At 46.4% G+C, this 14,117-nt stretch overlaps 1 long non-coding RNA gene across 1 annotated transcript; it reads right to left on the bottom strand.

Moving 5' to 3' along the window:
- Positions 1-1,154: 1,154 nt before the first annotated feature.
- On the bottom strand, positions 1,155-3,766 carry LOC140626299 (uncharacterized). The gene is made up of 2 exons (XR_012025479.1): positions 3,603-3,766; positions 1,155-2,131 (listed from the first exon to the last, which is right to left on the bottom strand). It is a non-coding gene; the product is annotated as an uncharacterized lncRNA (long non-coding RNA).
- Between the last annotated feature and the right edge of the window lie 10,351 nt (positions 3,767-14,117).

The following is a 14,117-nucleotide window of genomic DNA, read 5'->3' as shown; positions in this document are numbered from 1 at the left end:
GTCTTGGAAAGTCAAGAAACTTGCCATAGGCCATGTGGATCACAGATTATGAGCTCTTGACAAAAAGATAGGACAGAAGGTAGATGCCTTGAGATCCCAAGTAAGGCACATTTGTAGGGAAGGTTCTGGAAGCAAAAGACTTGACGTCTGGCTTGCCACTTAAAGTAGTTGTTTCTCTCTGGTGGGATAGAGAGGAAAGGAAGGCTACAATTAGCACTGTCCTTTTGCCATCACCACAGAGCACTTCAGAAGTCCAGAAATAGCCCAGACTCCCAGCCAATGTAAGAGGGAGCTGGAAGAGATGCTCATGAGAATTACATTCCAACCTGGAAGTTTTGAACTCCAGGCCAGAGCTCAACCCCTTGCTCCAAAGAATAAAATAAATAGATGTGAGTGATACTCTCTGACTCACAAGAGATGATGTCATGCCATCACACCATTAATCCATTAATATGCTGCTTATGGAACCACAGTGCTGTGCCCAGTACATGGGGAGGCCATTCAATCCTTTAGGGCCAAGGATGCAAAGAAGCTGGAGCAAAATGGGAAAATCATCCCCAGCCAGAACCATGCATGAGTCTTCAAGTTCCCTTCATAATAGTTGCCTTCAGAGAGTCAATAATTTCTTCTACCATCAAATAAAATGCTTCTAAACACCTCCTTTGGAAATATTTTCAAGCCAGTAATAATACTTCAATCTCACCACATTTTAGACTAGAAGTGATATTAAACATTATATTCAGTAGGCTTGGTGCCAAGGACTTTGGGTTGTTTCAGAAGTCAAGTTCCCCATCAGAGGATAAACACTGCCAGTTTCAAGGATAGCTGAAAAGTCTGTCTCTGAGAACAAGAGGTTACTTCTGATTGGATCAATCAGAAATGCTTTGTTTTTATTAATGTGCAAATTTCATCTACCATATTATACCTCAAGGGAACAGGATAGAGCAGTGGTTAAATTATAAGCCTTGATGGCAAAGTATCCCTGTCCAGCCACTTGCTGGTTATGTGGTGGCCTCAGGCACCTTCTTGTAACTTCAGATTCCAGCCATAAAATGGAAATAATAACGTTGATTATTTCAAAAAGGGTTGCTGGAACAATTAAACAAAATTGTGTGTACAGGATCTGGCACAAGATAAACCTTCAACAACAATAATAATAATGGCAGTTATTTTTATTATTATAAACTTTTGAGAACAAAGACTTATGTCCTTAGAATATACAGGTCAATATCTAGACACTCAGATATTTCATGAATAAGGAAATAATTCTATAATTGTGTGGAACAATTTCTCCCCAAAAGATTATCCACTGGTATGTCCATTTTAGCAACAGTCTAGCATTTAACTAATTAGTTTTTTTTCAGGCCAAAGAAAATTATGTAGCCATGATAGAATTATTCCTGAACCTGTGATTTGTGAGGGCATTCCACTCAGCTCAGAATTTACAATTATTTCTACTGAACACAGAAATAAACAAAATTCTTTCCTCATAGCAGAAAGAGCACTCAGAGACATCCTACCAGCTTCGTTGTCTCATTTTGATCTCATAAAATACATGGAAAAGAAAACAAATGAAAATAAAACACTTCAAATGGTCCATTGCTGTGAACTCCAACCGTGTTAAAGAGTCAAGTAGAATAAAAATTGCTGTCTCATTTGTCCAGTTCTTCCCAAGGCAAATAATTTGGAAGCAGGAATCATGGCATTTCTGTGACGTAGAACTCCCAGCACCCAGCACACTATCAACCCGCCATTGGCCTCAAGATGCAATCCTCGGTAAAATCTTACTATTTAATAGCCATTCATAAAACCAAACAACAAAAACCAGTGCATTTCCATTGTGTGCAAGAGCCCTGAGAAAGCAAGATTAGCTTCCTCTCCCCACCTCCCCTCTTCCCCAGTGCACTGTACACCCAGAGGTGAGCCAGCAACCAACAGTTCAACATGTCCTATGAGAAAGAACTTGGCAGCATCCTGTAAGGTGTAAGTTTATGATGATGAGTGGCTCCCAGCTTCTAGCTGTTTTTGCTCAGAATGCCTGCTCTTGACAGGTTGGAGCTTTCTCATCCCAAACATGTCCAGAGGCCTTCAGGAAGCAGCCTGATGGGTGTTGCCATGGCAATCACCAAGCCTAAAGGGAAAGTGAAGTTAGCATCCAGAAGCTTGGGTTTCTCTGATTGTTGGACATTGTTTTGTATCTTTTACGTGGAAAGGGGCAGTTGGGTGACATCTTAGTGGTGAACTGTAAGACCCATCTACACAGCTGCACCCATCCAGTTAATTCAGAGTGAAACATCTGTTTTAAATACCTCACCCAACTAATAAAAGTCATACTGGAGAACCTCTGTAATATTGGCCCTAGGCGGGTAGGGCAAAACCATGATACTATGTCTAGTACAGTCCCTCTGGGTTTGAGCTCCCCTTGATTCTCTCTTATAAGTCACAGATCAATTCTTGATTTATATTGAAAGTGTCCAACCCAGAACCTGTAGATCAAATTCAGATACAGCTGCATTTGCTTGGTCTACCTGCTATTGGCCCACACAGGGATTTCCAGAATTTTTATTATTGCCAATACATTATTTTAAAGATATATTCATCTATTTTAGAGAGAGAGTAGAGGTGGGCAGGGGAAGAGGGAGAAAGAAAATCCTCAAGCTACTGAGCAGGGGCCCAACCCAGAGCTCCATCCCAGGACCCTGAGAGCATGACCTCAGCTGAAACCAAGAGCCAGACCCTCAAACAAGTTAACCACCCAGGTGCACCTATTATTTGTTAATAAATTTTTAAATTAAGATATCTAGATTAAATATCCAAATATCTGACTTCTCTTGAATGGGCTCTCCAGCCCCCACCACACCCTGTTTTTCATTCATCTGACCATTTCATCCATGCATATTATTTTCTGAGTACCCACATGACTAAACTGTGTGTGAATCCTGCCATGAGACATTGATTTGATCTAAGTTTTCAGGCTAGCTGTCCACTAGGTAGGATTCCACTTCACTGGGGTGGTGTTGGCTGACTCTGAGACACCAGACCCGGAACACTTCTTAGACTCTACCACACTCATGCTATAGTCCTTGTCCCATAGAATGTGCCCATCAGGCTTGACAGCTCTCAGCACAATGACACCAGTGAGTAATCCCCAGGATATCCTGAGAAGGAAAGTAACCAACCTCAACTTTACGAATCATTTTGGTTCTCAGGGGCCCAGAATCCCCCTGGAGGATAGTGCTCACCCTTTTAGCTATGCCATCTCTCTGTCTTCAAGTTGAGCTCCGTGAAAATTTCCCAACAAATGGGAAAAGGCCTCTAAGAGGAAAAATATTCAAGAGCTTTCCTTGATAGCACATTCCAGTGCCCAGCAGTCCTTCTTCTTTATGAGGGTCTACCTTTGTATCCAACCAAAATCACCTGAAGCAGTTTAAAGGCATTTTGTCTTAGTCAGTCAAGAGAAATATGGAGAAGTACTACTCACCACTCCCTGTAAAACACACCCCTTTTGTGGAAAAAATGCTATTATTAAATCAACATGCAACTTTCTCCCCTAACCACTAAATCCTATTTCTCAATCTTTTAATTATTCTTGAAGTTCTCACCTGAACTTCTCTGAGTTCTCTCCATTGTTCTAGATTCATACAACGCAACACTAGATGCAGTATTGTGGTCAGGTTTTGAACAGAGCTAAATATAATGCCTGCTTAGTGGTTTCAGATTGTGTGTCTACTTTTATACTTGATTTCAAAACCAGAGCACCTTTTTTGCTGATTCATGATCAACCCGAGATCCACATTATTTTTAGATGTTTTTCAGCTCTACGTGCATCTACCCTATTATTGTTCACCATAGATTTGATAGGTGGGGTTTTTCCTCTGTAAGCACAATGCTTTTTGTCTCTTCTGAACTTTGATTTTTTTTCAAGATTTTATTTACTTATTCATGAGAGACACAGAAAGAGGCAGAGACATAGAGGGAGAAGCAGGGTCTCCACAGGGAGCCCTATGCAGGACCCAATTCCGGGACCAGGATCACACCCCGAGCCAAAGGCATAGATTCTCAACCACTGAGACACCCAGGTATCCCTTCTGTACTTTGCCTTTATTGCTTTCTCTCCATGTCTCCAAGCTACCAAGGTCATTTTGGATTCTGAACCCATAACATGATGCTGATTATGAATGTCCCCCATCCCAGCTTGATGAATCCGTGTGGCATTTGTGAGGTATGCTCTCTCTCTTTTACCACCACCTCCCTAAGGACTCCCTCCTACCTTCTGCAATGACACTGTTAGCTCTTTGCCTAAGCTCTTCAATTCCTTATGCAATCCAATCTTTTGTGTACCTAGAACTTTGCTAGTCAGATTGTGGTCCACGGGTGAAGAGCAACATTACTTGCAATCTTGTGAAGAATGCAGAATCTAAGGTCTTCCCCCCAGATCTACTGAGTCAGAATCTGCATTTTAAGAATACTATCAGCTGAATCATATGGAGATTGAAGTTTGAGAAATACAAGTTTATATTACAGTTTTATTAGTGTGATCTATTTTGGAAAAATGGTGTTTACCAAATCTATGTTTTTGTCTACATTCTAGTCCCACTAGCCAGTTCTTGAAGCATTATTACTTTCATAAGGCAAATTCTTTAGAAATTAAAGATTATAGGGACACCTGGGTGCCTCAGTGGTTGAGCATCTGCCTTCAGCTCAGGTCAAGATCCAGGAAATATGTGTCTCTTATGAATAAATAAAATATTTTTTAAAAAGAAAAAGAAAGCAAAGATTATATAGTTCTGATGAAAATTCATTTTAATTCAACATTTATTAACTACTGTGGACTGAGCTGTTTGTTGTAGGAGATACAAATATACACAAGATATGTCCCATCTTCGAGTAATTTACAATCACATAGTGCACATACATCAAGAACTCTAATATGTGTTGAACTATAGTAGGTGGGTTAAACAATGTTTTGTGCATTCAAAGAAGGAAGAATGTGGCAGGCATTAGTTCCTAAGGAAATAATTTTTTCTCTTGGAATGTTCTCAATAGAACATTGTTGGTTCTCCAGTAGCCATGTATGTGCTACACAGTCCTGCCCCCACACAGATGGCTGATTTCACTGAGAAAGATGAATGGAAGAATAAAACTAGCACATCCTTCCATTAATCTACCACCCAACCTGCCTCTGTGTCCTCTCTCCCACCCCAGTGGATAAATTCTCTCTGCTCCCACGCAGGGCAACTCACTACTGAATCCCATCTCCTCTTGCCTACTCAAGGACTTTGCCCTTGCAATGATCTCTTCTCTCTCTTGAATGATCAATTTTCTTCCTTCTGTATCAGTACGTCTCAGCCAAGAGTGATTATGCACCCTCCAAGAAACGTTTGACAATGCCTGGAAGCACGTTTGGTTGTCATGACTGGGGGAAGTGCTACTGAGATATAGGGGAGTTAAGAGTACCCAGATTGAGGGATGCGTGGGTGGCTCAGTGGTTGAATGTCTGCCTTCAGGTCAGGGAGTGATCCCGGGGTCCTAGGATTGAGTCCTACATCAGGCTCCTCTCAGGGAGTCTGCTTCTCCCTCTGCCTCTCTAGTGAATAAATAAAATCTTAAAAAAAAAAAGTGCCAGGGTTAAGAAACCCTGTATTAGATCATTCTCATTCAGCACACAAATATGATGTAATTTCCCTTGACTGAATCATGCTCTGCATCCGCAAATTCACATGTTGAAGCCCTAACCCCCATAATGTGACTGTATTTGGAAATAGGGCCTTTAGGGAGGTAATTAAGAATAAATGAGGTTCTCAGGGTAGAGACCTAGTCTGATAAGATGGGTATCTTGTAAGAGAAGAAAGAGACACCAGAGATCTCTTTCTCTGTACACAGAGAAAAGGTCATATGAAGACATCGTAAGAAAGTGGCATCGACAAGCCAAGAAGAAAGGTCTCACTGTATACCAACCTTGTTGGCACCTTGATCTTAGACTTCCAGCCTCCAGAACTGTGAGAAAATAACTGTCGTTTAACTGTTGTTTAACCACCCAGGCTGTGGTATTTTGTTATGGCAGCCTGAGCACACTGATACAATCGCCATCTTCAATAGCGATTGTGCACGATACAAATGCACAGCAAATGGTGAATGGAAAAGCAAACTGTGGTATATCCTTCTGATAGAATGCTATTCTGCAATAAAAAGGAACAGATACTGATACATGCTACAACATGCATGGGTATCATACTAAGTGAAAGAACCCCAACGCAAAAGACCATATATTGTATGCTTTCATTTGTACGAAATTCCCAGGAAAGGCAAATTTACAGAGACAAAAAGTAATGTTCACTTGAGGCTGGAAAAAGGAACTGGATTAACTGTAAATGGGTACAAGGATTTTATTTGAGGGATGGAAATATTCTAAAGCTAACTTACGGTGATCGTTGAATAAATGGGGAAATTGACTAAAATATCGTTGAATTGCACATTTAAAATGGTTGAGTATTATGGTGTGCAAAGTATACCTCAACAGAGGTGCTTAACATAAAATAAAGTAAAATTATATTAAGTTGAAAAGATACTTTTTAAAGTACTTAAAATCTCCCCTAACCTCCTTTCCTCTCCAACTTGCAGCCCATTTCTCAGCTCCAAATGCCTCCAGAGTGTTAAACAACCCACCATGCCACACTCCCAGCCCACTCCCACGGGGCCTTCTCCTAGCTCCACTCTTATACAGGCTACAGGACCTCTAAGTGGCCAATGTGATGGGCAACTTGCATTGCTTTTCACAGCATTTTACAGTTGAAATGGCTTGGTCTGGCTTGGCTTCCAAGCCACCATCCCCTCCTGACTCTCTCCTACTCTGATGGCCACCCCTCCTTAGGCTCTTTTGCTGGGTCTTCCCATCTCTTGACCTCTCAGTATCAGAGGTACCCCTGTGATCATCCTCAGACCTTTTCTCTATCTACACTCACTTAAGTGGTCTTATTCCTTCATGCGTTCAAGTGCCACTTACACACCCAAGAGCCCCAAATCTGAATCTCCACTCTGCACCCTTCCCTGCACTCCAGGCTGCCAAGACTGAGTAAAGCTTCCCTTGCTGTCTAACGGGTGATTCAAACTTCAGTTGCCCAAAGTTGAGTGCCTGATCCCCTGTCATTCCAGGCTCATACCTCCTCCAATTTGCCACATCCCAGTGAACACCAGTGGTTCCCAGTGACCATTCACCCATTTGCTGAGGCCAAAATACTGTCATCATCCTTGACTTTGCGTGCCCACATCTGTTCACCCCACCAGCCAATTCAGTTTGATCTCTCATCCGAGTAGGTTTTCAATCCAACCGATGTCACACCCTCTTTGTGCAAGCTACCCTCATCTCCTGCCTGGACTGTTGCAATTCCTCTCAGATAAACCACTCTTTCACTTCGCCCCCTCCCCCTACATCTATTTCCCACACAGCAGCCACAGCAATGCTATTAAAATGTAAGTGGGGCTCCCATCTGCTCCCCCAGTAGGGTAGGCCTGCCATCTGTGGAGGTTCTAGGGCATTTTGGAGGAGGGGACAGTGATCCTGTCCTGAGGGGTCAGCTAGCTACAGGACAAGGACACAAGGACAAAGGGGCTAGTGTTGGTGAGAGATCACAGGGGACATTAGAGGGATAAATGTGGCTGAGTGAAGGGGGATGTTGAGTCCAGGCAGAGGCCCCAAGGGACACAAGCAGGTACAGTCACTCCTATTGCTTGCTCCTCTTGCTCTGAGAAACCTCCACATGGATCAAGTACCAGAGGCAGAGCTATCCTTTATTTATTTTTTTCTATATTTTTGTATTGGAGTTCGATTTGCCAACACATAGCATAACACCCAGTGCCCATCCCTTCAAGTGCCCCCCTCAGTGCCTGTCACCCAGTCACCCCATCCCCCCACCCACCTCTGCTTCCACCATCCCTTGTTTCCCAGAGTTAGGAGTCTCTCATGTTCTATCACCCTCTCTGATATTTCCCACTCATTTCTCTCCTTTCCCCTATAATCCCTTTCACCATTTTTTATATTCCCCGAATGAATGGACCATATAATGTTTGTACTTCTCCAATTGACTTACTTCACTCAGCATAATACCCTCCAGGTCCATCCACGTTGAAGGAAATGGTGGGTATCCATCGTTTCTAATGGCTGAGGAATATTCCATTGTATACATAGACCACAGCTTCTTTATCCATCATCTGTTGATGGACACCGAGGCTCCTTCCACAGTGTGGCTATAGTGGCCATTGCTGCTAGAAACATCGGGGTGCAGGTGTCCCAGCGTTTCACTGCATCTGTATCTTTGGTGTAAATCCCCAGCAGTGCAATTGCTGGGTCGTAGGGCAGGTCTATTTTTAACTCTTTGAGGAACCTCCACACAGTTTTCCAGAGTGGCTGCCCCAGTTCACATTCCCACCAACAGTGCAGGAGGGCTCCCCTTTCTCCGCATCCTCTCCAACATTTGCGGTTTCTTGTCTTGTTAATTTTCCCCATTCTCACTGGTGTGAGGTGGTGTCTCATTGTGGTTTTGAGGTGTATTTCCCTGATGGCAAGTGATGCGGAGCATTTTCTCATGTGTGTGTTGGCCATGTCTATGTCTTTGGCGAAATTTCTGTTCATGTCTTTTGCCCATTTCATGATTGGATTGTTTGTTTCTTGGGTATTGAGTTTACTAAATTCTTTATAGATCTTGGATACTAGTCCTTTATCTGATAGGTCATTTGCAAATATCTTCTCCCATTCTGTAGGTTGTCTTGTAGTTTTGTTGACTGTTTCTTTTGCTGTGCAGAAGCTTCTTATCTTAAGTCCCAATAATTCATTTTTGCTTCTGTTTCCCTTGCCTTCATAGATGTATCTTGCAAGAAGCTGCTGTGGCCAAGTTCAACAAGGGTGTTGCCTGTGTTCTCCTCTAGGATTTTGATGGATTCTTGTCTCATATTTAGATCTTTCATCCATTTTGAGTTTATCTTTGTGTCTGGTGTAAGAGAGTGGTCTAGTTTCATTCTTCTGCACGTGGCTGTCCAATTTTCCCAGCACCATTTATTGAAGAAACTTTTTTTCAGTGGATAGTCTTTCCTGCTTTGTCGAATATTAGTTGACCATAAAGTTGAGGGTCCACTTCTGGATTCTCTATTCTGTTCCATTGATCTATGTGTCTGTTTTTGTGCCAGTACCACACTGTCTTGATGACCACAGCTTTGTAGTACAACCTGAAATCTGGCATTGTGATGCCCCCGGCTCTGGTTTTCTTCTTCAATATTCCCCTGGCTATTCAGGGTCTTTTCTGATTCCACACAAATATTAAGATGATTTGTTCCAACTCTCTGAAGAAAGTCCGTGGTATTTTGATAGGGATTGCATGAAATGTGTAAATTGCCCTGGGTAGCATTGACATGTTCACAATATTAATTCTTCCAATCCATGAGCATGGAATATTTTTCCATCTCTTTGTGTCTTCCTCAATTTCTTTCAGAAGTGTTCTATAGTTTTGAGGGTATAGATCCTTTACATCTTTGGTTAGGTTTATTCCTAGGTATCTTATGCTTTTGGGTGCAATTGTAAATGGGATTGGCTCCTTAATTTCTCTTTCTTCAGTCTCATTGGTAGTGGATAGAAATGCCACTGATTTCTGGGCATTGATTTTGTATCCTGCCTCACACTGCCGAATTGCTGTATGAGTTCTAGCAGTCTTGGGGTGGAGTGCTTTGGGTTTTCTATGTACAGTATCATGTCATCTGCAAAGAGGGAGAGTTTGACTTCTTCTTTGCCAATTTGAACGCCTTTTATTTCTTTTTGTTGCCTGATTGCTGAGGCTAGGACTTCTAGTACTATGTTGAATAGCAGTGGTGAGAGTGGACATCCCTGTCGTGTTCCTGATTTTGGAGTGTTTCCCCACTGAGAATGATATTTGCTGTGGGCTTTTCATAGATGGCTTTTAAGATACTGAGGCATGTTCCCTCTATCCCTACACTCTGAAGAGTTTTGAGCAAGAATGGATGTTGTATTTTGTCAAATGTTTTCTCTGCATCTGTTGAGAGAATCATATGGTTCTTGTTTTTTCTTTTGTTGATATGATCTATCACATTGATTGTTGAACCAGCCTTGCATCCCAGGGATCAATCTCACTTGATCATGGTGAATAATCTTCTTAATGTACTGTTGGATCCTACTGGCTAGTATCTTGTTGAGAATTTTTGCATCTGTGTTCATCAGGAATATTGGTCTATAATTCTCCTTTTTTGTTGAGGTCTTTGTCTGGTTTTAGAATTAAGGTGATGCTGGCCTCATAAAATGAGTATTATAGTATTCCGTCCCTTTCTATCCTTTGGAATAGCTTTAGTAGAATAGGCATTGTTTCTTCTTTAAACATTTGGTAGAACTCTCCTAGGAAGCCATCTGATCCTAGACATTTGTGTCTTGGGAGGTTTTTGATGACTGCTTCAATTTCCTCCCTGGTTATTGGCCTGTTCAGGTTTTCTATTTTTTCCTGTTCCAGTTTTGGTAATTTGTGGTTTTCCAGAAATGTGTCCATTTCTTCTAGATTGCCTAATTTATTAGCGTATAGCAGCTCATAATATGTTTTTAAAATCGTTTGTATTTCCTTGGTATTGGTTGTGATCTCTCCTTTTTCATTCATGATTTTATTGACTTGAGTCTTTTCTCTTTTGTTTTTAATAAGCCTGGCTAATGGTTTATCTATCTTATTAATTCTTTCAAAGAGCCAACTCCTGGTTTTGTTTATCTGTTCCACAGTTCTTCTGGTCTCTATTTCATTGAGTTCTGCTCGGATCTTTATTAACTCTCTTCTTCTGCTGGGTGTAAGTTTTATTTGCTGTTCTTTCTCCAGTTCCTTTGGGTGCGAGGTTAGCTTGTGTATTTGAGTTTTTTTCCAATTTTTTGAGAGATGCTTGTATTGTGATGTATTTACCCCTTAGGGCTGCTTTTGCTGTATCCCAAAGATATTGAATGGTTGTATCTTCATTCTCATTAGTTTCCATGAATCTTTTTAATTTCTCTAATTTCCTGGTTGACCCTTTCATCTTTTAGCAGGATGCTCTTTAATGTCCACGTGTTTTAGTTTCTTCCAAATTTCTTCTTGTGATTGAGTTCAAGTTTCAAAGCATTATGGTCTGAAAATATGCAGGAGACAATCCCAATCTTTTGGTATCAGTTGAGACCTGATTTGTGACCCAGTATGTGGTCTATCCTGGAGAAAGTTCCATGTGCACTTGAGAAGAATGTGTATTCAGTTGCATTTGGATGTAAAGTTCTGTAAAAATCTGTGAAATCCATCTGGTCCAGTGTATCATTTAAAGCTCCTTGTTTCTTTGGAGATGTTGTGCTAGAATATCTGTCATTCGCAGAAAGTGCTGTGTTGAAGTCTCCCAGTATTAGTGTAATGTTATCTAAGTATGTCTTTACTTCGGTTATTAATTGATTGATCTACTTAGCAGCTCCCACATTAGGGGCATAAATATTCATGATTGTTAGGTCCTCTTGTTGGATATATCCTTTAAGTATGATATAGTGTCCCTCTTCATCTCTTACTACACATTCTTTCGGATAAATTTTAATTTATCCAATATGAGGATGGCTAACCCTGCTTTCTTTTGAGGACCATTTGAATGGTAAATTGTTCTCCAACCTTTCATTTTCAGGCTGTAGGAGAGCTATCCTTTAAAAAGGGGGGGGGGGGGCTCTCACTAGCAGTGGATGGATGCTGCTGCATCACTCAGACCCCATGATCATGAACTTCTCTGGGGACCTGCAATGACAGCCCCGAGGAAGAGACTGATACATTCATGTACGCACCAGTTTTTTACTTTCTCCAAATCAGCAGAGGGGAAGAGAAGATATGCATGCCATGGTCATGGCATGGGCAGCCGCATCACCTACAACAGGTCATGCTGCTGGCCCCACCAGCCCGAGGCCTGAGCAGCTGGCTGCAGGTGACCTGTCAGGGCAGGCCCCTTCCCTTGGAGTCCATCCAGATCTGCCCTTGGCTGGAATAAACAGGAACTATGCCTGACACTTGCCACTGGCTGTGCCTTTTATCCTTAGCTGTGTCCCCTCCAGTCACCAAGGAAGACCTCCCGCCCTCCGGGGAGCTCAGTGGAAGTGCAGCAGTGCGCGGGCCACCCCGGCTGGGGACACCACTGATGCAGCTGGATTGCGGCAAAGGTCAGAGAGAAACCAGCGGTCTCAAGAAGGGTCAGGATCAGGTCAGTTTGAGGAGTCATCCCAGGTTCCCAAGGTGTCTGGGGCCACCTTTTCTGAGAGCCCGGTAGTGAGAACCCACAGCCCCCCAGACTCTGCTCCGGACGCCGCCAGCCCCCGCCCGCAGTCACGGGGGCGCAGCTGTGGCCCGGGGGCATGGGAGCCACTGCAGGAGCCCCCACCTCTGCAGGCCCCGGGGGGGGGGGTCCAAGGGCCGCAAGACAGTCACCGCCCCCTGGCCCGGGAGGGCAGAGGCATCCCTGCCGTGGGAGCCGTGCCTCAGGGCCCCGGGGTCCCCCGCGGCGGTCGGGGCACAGCAGGCCGTCCCCGGGGGCACAGACGCCGCAGGTGGATGGAGGCGGACGGAGAAGGCCAGAGGCGGGGAGGCTCGGCCGGGAGCCCAGGCCCAGAGGGAAGCGGGGGAGGAGACCCCTGGATGGGGGGCGCACAGGGCGGGGGGCACACACCACCCCACGACACCGGGGAAGCCCAGGGCACCCCCCCAGCCCCCCCGGAGTCCGGACATTCCAGCCTTGAGGGGGGAGGGGCGCTGACGCCACCATCCAGGCCCTGCCGGACCCGCCAGCAGCGCGGCTCCTCCGCGGGGAAGGTCAGGGCAGCCCGGGCAGGGCGCTCACGGCCGCCAGGGACTCGAGGGCCCGCGACTGTCTCGGGCCTGGGGGCGCACAGGGGCAGAGGGTGAGGGGCTGACATGGGGGCCAGGGGCGGGGACCTGGGGGCGGGGACACAGGACCAGGGGGCGGGGACCCGGGACCAGGAGGCGGGACCCAGGACCAAGGGGCGGGGACCTCGGGACCGGGGGGCAGGGACCTCGGGACCAGGGGGCGGGGACCTCGGGGCCAGGGGGCGGGGACCTCGGGACCAGGGGGCGGGGACCTCGGGACCAGGGGGCGGGGACCTCGGGGCCAGGGGGGAGGGACCTCGGGACTGGGGGGCGGGGACCCAGGACCAGGGGGCGGGACCCAGGACCAGGGGGCAGGGACCTTGGGACCAGGGGGCGGGGACCCAGGACCAGGGGACGGGACCCAGGACCAGGGGGCGGGGACCTCGGGACCGGGGGGCGGGGACCTCGGGACCAGGGGGTGGGGACCTCGGGACCAGGGGGCGGGGACCTCGGGGCCAGGGGGGAGGGACCTCGGGACTGGGGGGCGGGGACCCAGGACCAGGGGGCGGGACCCAGGACCAGGGGGCGGGGACCTCAGGGCCAGGGGGCGGGACCCAGGACCAAGGGGCGGAGACCCAGGACCAGGGGGCGGGGACCTCAGGGCCAGGGGGCGGGACCCAGGACCAGGGGGCGGGACCCAAGGACCAGGGGCCGAGGACCCAGGACCAGGGCACAGGGACCTTGGGACCGGGGGCGGGGGGACCCAGGACCAGGGGCCGGGGACCTCGGGGTGACCCCGGGGCGGGGGCATCGGAGCCGCCAGTGCACCCCGCAGGCGCAGCGACGCCAGGGCCTCTGCTCCGAGGAGCCGCCCGGGGCCCCGGGGGCGAGGGGGGCACGTGTTTTTCTGGGCATTGATTTTTTCGGGGGACACGCGGAGCCGCGGAGCAGGTGGCAGGAGGAGCCGGCGCCATCCCGACGGCGGTGCTCGCGGGGCGCACGTGCCTGGAGCCGCGGGGCCAGCAGTCGGGGTGTCGGCAGGTGCGGGGCCCGGGCAGGGAGGCGCTCGCAGGGGTGACAGCTCAGCTGGGGACTGTATTTCCGAAGCGAAGCGCCGGTACACAGGTGTCTCCTCTCCTTCTCTATAAATTTTAACGTCCCTGAAGTCAGGATGCTCTTTAAATGGCTGTCGGCCGGGTGGCAGTTGTGATGTAGTCGCGTTGTCTTAGAAACACCTTACACGATTTCTGTCACTAAGGCTTTCCT

This window comes from Canis lupus, chromosome 37, assembly GCF_048164855.1.
Source record: "Canis lupus baileyi chromosome 37, mCanLup2.hap1, whole genome shotgun sequence".
Classification (NCBI taxonomy): domain Eukaryota; kingdom Metazoa; phylum Chordata; class Mammalia; order Carnivora; family Canidae; genus Canis; species Canis lupus.
This window is presented reverse-complemented; position numbering and strand designations above follow the sequence as displayed.